This window comes from Triticum urartu, chromosome 7A, assembly GCF_056163025.1.
Source record: "Triticum urartu cultivar PI428250 chromosome 7A, HENAU_Tu73, whole genome shotgun sequence".
Lineage (NCBI taxonomy): Eukaryota > Viridiplantae > Streptophyta > Magnoliopsida > Poales > Poaceae > Triticum > Triticum urartu.
Genome location: NC_141879.1, coordinates 126743147 through 126751085, shown reverse-complemented (window position 1 = coordinate 126751085; position 7939 = coordinate 126743147). Strand labels below are relative to the sequence as shown.

Here is a 7939-nt window from a genome sequence, read left to right as displayed (position 1 = left end):
GCATAACCATGTAAAAGTGTAATCATGGAAGGGTGAGATGAAATAAATAATGTGACCTCTAGTGGGGATGTCCAAAGAAATACCGTAAGTATATAAAAAAGAAACGATGTGAAGCCCTTTCATCCCCTTCCACTTTAATAAACAAGGTGTATTAAAAAACTCGTATATGCTTCACATGTACCATTAGTCCTCTCACTAAAGTTTAAAATTCCAGAATCAATAAGCCTCTTGATCCAGTTCCAAGATATGTGACCAAGTCGTTGATGATGTAGATAATAAGATTCCAAGCATGCGTTCCCATTGTCGATATTCCTCCATATGGAGTAATCTTTGCCCAATATAAAAAATTGGTCTACCAACTTCCAATGGACATCAAGAAAGATGGACCATTCTGTGAAAATCATAATGCACTAATTTAACCATTGAGCAATATTTCCACTCTCCCTTTTCCAAATAGTATGTCATAATCAATAGGTTCCAAGATGAAGCAATAAATTAAATCCCTTCTCACTGAAGTTGAATAGCCTGTCCTAGAACAATAATAGTTTTCCTCCACAAAGGAGTTTGATGGCATAATTTCCAATCCAAAGTATATCAAATTCACAATTAATTTCTAAGTACATTAGTTTTCTCGATAAATGAAGAGCAAATTTCCTGGAGTGACCCCCAGCTTCCTCTTTGAATAAGTGATGCTCAATAAAAACACTTCCCTGAAATCCATTTTCAGGTTATGCATAATTATCCGCAAGATATCAATTTTCTCCAGCAATAATTTTGCACTGATTAGACTAAAAATAAATGATTCCACTAAAATGATTCCTTTAGCGTGTCGCAATGCACCAATGAAATTATTCAATGTCAACGATGATATGAAAAACTCCACGGGGCGCGAACAATGCTCGGCATCTGTATGTCGTCCAAAAAACTGTAGTATTCCGGTGGGTTCCATGGTATTCCAACAAGATCCTTTTGCTATGCACTCCTTCCAGCGTACGACATCCGTTCCCGACCACTGCAACGTGTGTTCTCACTATTTCAAGAGTATGCCATCGAGTGTTCCTGTTACAACCAGTTCTAGCTAGTTTTCCAATGATAAAGAAAACCCAACTATTTCTAGATTCCTCGATTGCTTTTCAGTTTTCACCAAACATCAGTAGCTAGCTATCTTCTTGTCGCAATCCAAGTATTATACTTCCACTCTTCCTTGGCGTGCCTTCCTCAGATTGTTTCTAATTCTTTTCTTAAAAATAGAATGATTTCCTCCTTAATTGCAGCAATCAACTACTGCAACAGAGTTTGTTGTAGCCACTGTAGGAACAACTCACCCTTGGAATCCCTGTTTGGCTGCATCAGACTCGGCGAGTAGGCAGCACCCTTCCGTGAGCACCAGAACCGGATCTGGACCGCGTAACAGCGGACTCAATGACTCGGGGGAGCAGATGACTTCCCAACTCCCAAGGCAGCAGACCTCCCGGTTTTGAGAGACGGCGACGGGCGCGATACGGAGCGAAGTTGGACGCGGTGAGCCGGCGGGATTCGTACATGTTGAGAGACAGCGACGGGCGCAGAGTTGGACCCGGTGAGCCAGCAGGATTTGTACTTCCGGCGGATCGAACTCGTGGTCACGGACCAGCTACAACTTCGATCTCCGTGCGTGAATCAGAGAGGCATGGAGAGCTCCCTTCACGGGAAGAATCCATCATGGCTCCTTCCTTGAGCCACGAGTGAGATTGATCCACTTGCAAGAAGCAAGATCAGACTACGCATGTGGACGTGCTTTGCAGCTTGATTTTCCTCCTCGATTGACGCATAGGCTGCAGCACGTAGGCGAAGACGTTGAGTAGTCCATGAAGTTGACCTACCGGCGACTTGGGGAAAAACGCAAACCAGATGGTTCCTGCGACAACCGGCGGCAGAGTAGGCAGCGGATTTGGGTTCAAGTGTCGGCCGCCGAACCTTGCTAAAGATACCAATGTTAGAAATTTAGGGTTTGCGGTCTATCCCCTATTCCTCTGCGCTTATCCATGGTGCCGCTCACAATTCGCATATCTGAGGTTAGGGGGTAGGGACCTTCTTATATTGTTTTTTCAAAGAGTCCACCTCTTATATAGATATAAGATTCCTAGTCTTTTCCACTAGTTTTCGGAATAGAGTCCAGATCAAAACTTGTTATGTCCCTGGAGCACGCGTTTGTGAGCAACGCGCCATAATAGAGTGTAAATTCCTCTAATTATGTAGATCAACATTAGGGCTGTAATCTAACTATATGATCTAGCTCCTTCCAATCATCAGTGTACCCGGGTAATCTTTCCAATATAACTATTATATTGTATTCCACTGATAATCAACCAGCTTCCTTAAACATATGTTACTTAAGTACATTCCAGCAAGTAACAATTCCATGATAAACATGTAAAGCAATTCCATGTATAATTCTATAATGAGGTATTCCAAATATTAACAATTCTAAATAATTTGAATATAATTGCAGGACACATAATTCCAACATGTCAAACCTTCGCCATCAGTCTGGCCGTGGCTGTACGTGTACTTGCTACGATATCCGTGAAGCCGGCCCAAGCAGGGAAGTGCTTATTAAACTCTTTAACAGTCGCGGTAAGGGCGAACGTTCAGTGGTGCCACGTCGGATCGAAGAGAGCGTGTGGGTTGGGCAGAACCGCAGCCTGCTTGTTTTGAGTGGGCCACGTGTTGAGTGTTTATTGGGAAGATAATAAGAAGGAAAAAAAAGGCAGCAGAAGCTTAACAGGCAAGGAGAAGGACGCTCGGCACACAGATTCCTTTGCCTCTTCCTCAAGCCCACACGTAACCTTGCGACCTCTCTCTTTCCCTGTGCTCTTCGCCGCCGCCGCCGCTGCCGCCGCCCTGCCTCACCCCATCTCCTTCCCTTGGCCGGCGCTCCACCCATCCGCTCTCCCCACCGCCCCCTCTCATCTCTCACATCGCCTCCTCCTCCTCTCGCTCCTCGCCTTCCACGCCGTCCCCGCCACTATCGCCGCTCCTCCTATTCTTCCTTGTGCCCCCTTCCATCCCCTCCTGTGGCGGACGATCCTCTCGACGATGGATGTGGGAGAGGGAGAATCCGGGAAGGTGGGCGGGTCCGGGTCAACATAGGGTCGATTTCGAGGCCTCTCATGGCCGCGCCCACACCACCTGTGCTCCTCCCCTCCTGCGGCGCAGCTGCTGCTTCTGGAGCTCTGTTCGGAAAGGAATACGTCTAGCCGCCGGCCAATGGAAGGCCCTCATCGGCCTCGCGCCTCCGCCGGCCTCCAATCCCACGCATCCAGCCCCTGATTCGTGCACGCGGCAAAACGGCCGCTGCTGCCGGAGCGCCCTTCGTCAGCGAGGAGGCCCAGAGTGACACCGCCGCCGGCGCCGGTGCTCCCCAACGTAGCCACTCCGACGACGGCCAGGTGATCCATTCCGCTGCCAGAGGTGTTCTCTTTTGTGCTTGTATTTTGTTTTCCCATTGATTTTCTGTCCAATTTTATCACAGGATTGTTACTATCTGTCTCAAGTTCCTTGAAGTCACGTACATGCTCATGCCCGCGTCTGATTTGTTCTCGTGGTCGTGTTCCTGCCGTAGCTGCGTCCACGGTTGTGCAGGTTTAGCCCTCCTTTCTTTAATCCCCCTTTTTGTTTACCCTCATTTATCTTGTATTGTTCGTGAGAGAGGCTAGGCCTGCTGTCCTCTTTCCAGGTGAGGCGTTTGTTGCCTTGCTTAATTTTGTTTATTAGATATTGCCTGCCTATGCTTCATCCTATTTTTGTAGTGAGATCTATTGTTTACATATGTGCTGATTTCTGTGACTAAGGAGACTGTCAGTTCTGTCAATGACGCTAAATACTTGCAGTTAGGAAATAACAGTCCCCATATTGGAAGGCTTTTCCTCGAAAAATATTGGAAGGCTTGTTTATTTTGTCTTGGGTCAAAAAATATTGGAAGGCTTATATTTGTTTACAGAGGGAGTAGTAAATAAGAAGGCTAGCTTAGGTTCTAAGAATTGTTGAAACATACTATATACTCCTAACAGAAATATAAAACAAAGACATGGACAATTTATTCCTGCTATGTGATGAGAAGCACTATTTTAATAGATATGGAAATGCTTATTGAAATTATATGTCTGCTTTGCGATGCTTGCCAATATCCACTTCTGCTGCAAGTGCTTCTATAATTGCAACTTCGGGAAGTGTGGTTTGAAGATATGAGATGTGGTTCTTACATAAATGTTTTAATGGAAACTTATGAATTAGAAGGGAATAATTGCCTTGCCTTAGCAAAGTTTGTGTAAGGAAAATGATTGCCTCAGCTAACACTATACTTATAGGAAAGATAGATGCAAATTCAAGAACTTAATAAGATAATTATTTTTCCTTCCAGAACAATGGTCTGTTTGTGCCAGGGACTAACATATTTCATAGGAGACATGATTTATATCTTTTAGGATCAGTACAATTTTCATACAATCATGGTTTTATCTTTTGAAGTCGGTACATTTTTCATTTATTGTTTTATTCCCCTGAATGTTTACCTAAGTGGATAGCTGCTATTCACTGTATCTTTTGTCAGATGGCTTCTATCACCCTTGCTGATCTATGTTGTGGAAGACAAAATCAAATGCTATGTGTCCGGGTGTCTCGGCTTACGCACTTCCGCAGCGGTTTAGAGAGCGGTCCTATCAAGCTCATACACATGGTCATCATCGACGTGCAGGTACTGTTTAGCACATAACACGGCAGCAGACCAATTGTGCATATGTTATTCCTTTCATGATGTGTCCTTTTGTCCTAGGGTAACTGCAGTTATGCAGTTGTACCAACATCATTTGCCGGTGCTTATTTACATATCTTACAAGAGGGGATTATCTATAAGCTTGGCTACTTGATGGTCTGGCCACTGCTAAACATACTGAATCCTGCTGCAGCTCCACGCATGAGTTTATCTTAGGTACCACTGAAATTTAACTAATAATACGTAGCATCTTGCCACCTAACAGATTCATATGTGGTCACTAAATTCAATGTCTATAAACTTTTCTGAACACATATACAGTTAGCATATTGATTGCATTCTCTACTCTCATATGGTGTTGTATCTTCAACTACTTGCAGATATATATTTTCTAACTTGGTTTAGTTTTATTAATGTCTCGCCAAGCATGATGGATGCTTGCTGAAAGGGGCATTGTCTGTACTTTTCATAGTGCAAAACGACATGTTATGGCAAGATTGATCGTTTGGTAGAATGATTACTCCTGCATTATAGCGCTACCTATGAAAATTGAAAGGAAGAGTTGTGGTGGTATCACGTGGATGATTTTCGGATTATTAGTTTGCCTCTCAATGATTTGTTCAATATTGGAGGGTCATTTGCTGAGACTTGGTTTGTGCCATGACGTTCTTTTGAATTGCTAGTACACTTTTCTTTGTGATATTTCTTTACATTTGCCTATGAAAAAAGGCGCTACGTAAATTCCAGTTTTACCTGAGATAAACTAACGGTGTTGTATCTCGTATGTCCTGTTGAATAGAAGGAATCAAGGAAATGATGGCGTTAGTCTTGATCTGGGGAAGTGTTCAGTTCACGTATAGGATATATGCCATTGATACCAGTACAACACAGTTTTTGTTTGTTGCAAGGTAGCCTCTCTTTTTTATTTGCTGGTTCCTCAGACCACTACCTTTTCTTCTTTAGAACTTACTCCAAGTGACAAGTACTGATAAGCATATCCCTCAGATCACTACATTTCCTTTAGAACACACACAACATATCCAGACACACTCGGGTATCACCCTCTCATACACATGGGTAATACTCAAGATGGCAATGGGGACGAAACCCATCGGGGTTTGCCTTCCCAAACCCATCCCCACGAGAAAATCATAAACCCGTCCCCATCCCCATCACCATGCGCGGGGCTAGTTTTCCGCCCGTCCCCTAAACCCATCGGGTTTCGGGGAACCCACGGGGGACCCACAAGAAAATCAAAATATTTAAACAAACATAGTGGCGACAAAGAATAACATTTCAGCAGCAAAACAAGCACATTTCAGCAGCATAACTTGAGCAAATTTCAACAAAAAACAATATTAGATGGTTCAACAGCTATATAGAATGTATTTCAGCAGCATGACACCACATTTCAGCAACAAAAATGATCAGATTTCAGCAAGAAAGATGATAAGCCATACATGGTTCAACAAGATGTGCAATTACATAAGTTTTAAAATAGAATTCTTGGTTTGGCCTTCAACGTTGGGGGGTGGGGGCTCGGTCGCTCAGGCTCAATAGCTTTGGTTTGGGCCGCACCGGATCAGTGCTTGGTAAAAAATGTATTTTCCTGGGTTTGCCGGGTTTCGGGTTCGGGGACTGCTGAAACGGGTGCAAACCCACGAAACATGTCGGGTTGTATAATGTGCCCAACAACAGCCCCACGGGGATGAAAATACGCCCATCCCAGTACCCTAATAGGGTAAAAACCCGCGGGGACACGGGTTTCGGGGCCCCATTGCCATCTTGAGGTAATACCCTCTATCTCTAACAGTATGCAGACATATCTTCTCTTTGCCTGTTCAATTTCTTTCTCGTTGCTCTTCAGTTGATCAATTCGAACATGGTACCCCATGCCCACGATATACTCATCGTCACTGTTCCGATTCGCCCGACCCCAACGACTCAGCTACTTCCTATCACCACCTGGTACTCCTCTTTGCTTGATGCTCCTGCGCTGCTTATTGTGCTCGCCGTTGCTGATGTATTTAGTTTCATGCATTATGGTTCAGTGGGTGTCTAGAAGACTTGGTAGATTTTAGTAAAATGACCTATATATTGGTTTCAGAACATAGCGAGACTATGTCCTGATATATTTGGCTACTTTTATCTTTTTGCATCAGTTCTGAGTCAGGGTGGACACGGTCCGGGCCGGTCCGGTCCCTGACCGAGCCGCCGTTTGGACCGGCCGGCAGCGGACTGAACCGGACCGGACCGAGCAGCGCGGCGGTCTCCTTTTCCTGCACCGGACCGGCGGAGGTAAAGCTCGGGCCGGACCGAGAGGACCGCCCATGACGGCGGCGGCGGCGACGTGGTGACCACGGCAGCGGCGACAGACGACTCCGGCGAGCTCCTGGACATGATGAAGACAACTGCATGGTCGAGATCGGCGACGACGAGACGCGGTGGCGCCGGCCAGGGCGCATCTCTTAGCCGCTCATGTTTGTTGCTGCAGCTTTTCCGTTACATGCAAGTATTTTAGCGCGTCCATGAGCCCACGATTTCGTGTGTGGTGGCATTGCTGTGATTAGTGGATCAATTTTGACGTGGAGATAGTCGTGGGATGACGCCTTAATTAACGGATCGAACCTCGCTTCTTTTGCGGTTTCTGTTATCTGTTAGACGGAATAAAAGGAAAGGAAAACACCCACAATTTTCTGTGTGCGGGCCTTGCTGTTTCTGCCATCCCAGCGTTCCTTGCCCGCTACCCTGCATCGTCGCTAGGATCGTTTTAGTATCGTGCCATCCTAAGATCCGATTAAAGCGACGGGCTGCGCTAACAACCTAAGACCAACTGACCAAGTCACAAACTGAAGAAAATTCCAACTGACGAAGCTGAACTTTTAACAGTACAATTACGCCTGACGAAACTGAATGTTTGACAACAACTTTTAACTGACACCGCGGTCACCGCAGGAACGACATATGGCGTGCGTGAGTGTGTGCCGCCGCTCGCCGTGCGTGCCTGTGCAGATGCCGACTACGTGCTGGGTCATCCATCCCATCATCTCGCCTCCATGGACGTGGAGCCACTCGTTGAACGGGCTGTTCTCGGCGAACTAGAACACCATGTATGTGTAGCCGCGGTGCATGCAGTGATGCAGAGATCGAACAGGCGAACGAGGCTCGACTGGTTAAAGCGAGCCA

At 45.7% G+C, this 7939-nt stretch overlaps 1 long non-coding RNA gene across 2 annotated transcripts; it reads left to right on the top strand.

Moving 5' to 3' along the window:
- The first annotated feature begins 2784 nt into the window (after positions 1-2784).
- On the top strand, positions 2785-7725 carry LOC125522986 (uncharacterized). Of its 2 annotated transcripts, XR_015611726.1 has the most exons (5): positions 2785-3431; positions 3515-3624; positions 4592-4735; positions 4814-6721; positions 6916-7724. It is a non-coding gene; the product is annotated as an uncharacterized LOC125522986 (long non-coding RNA). The 2 variants fall into 2 exon arrangements; XR_015611725.1 differs by having other exon boundaries at positions 4592-6721; positions 6916-7725.
- Positions 7726-7939: the final 214 nt, after the last annotated feature.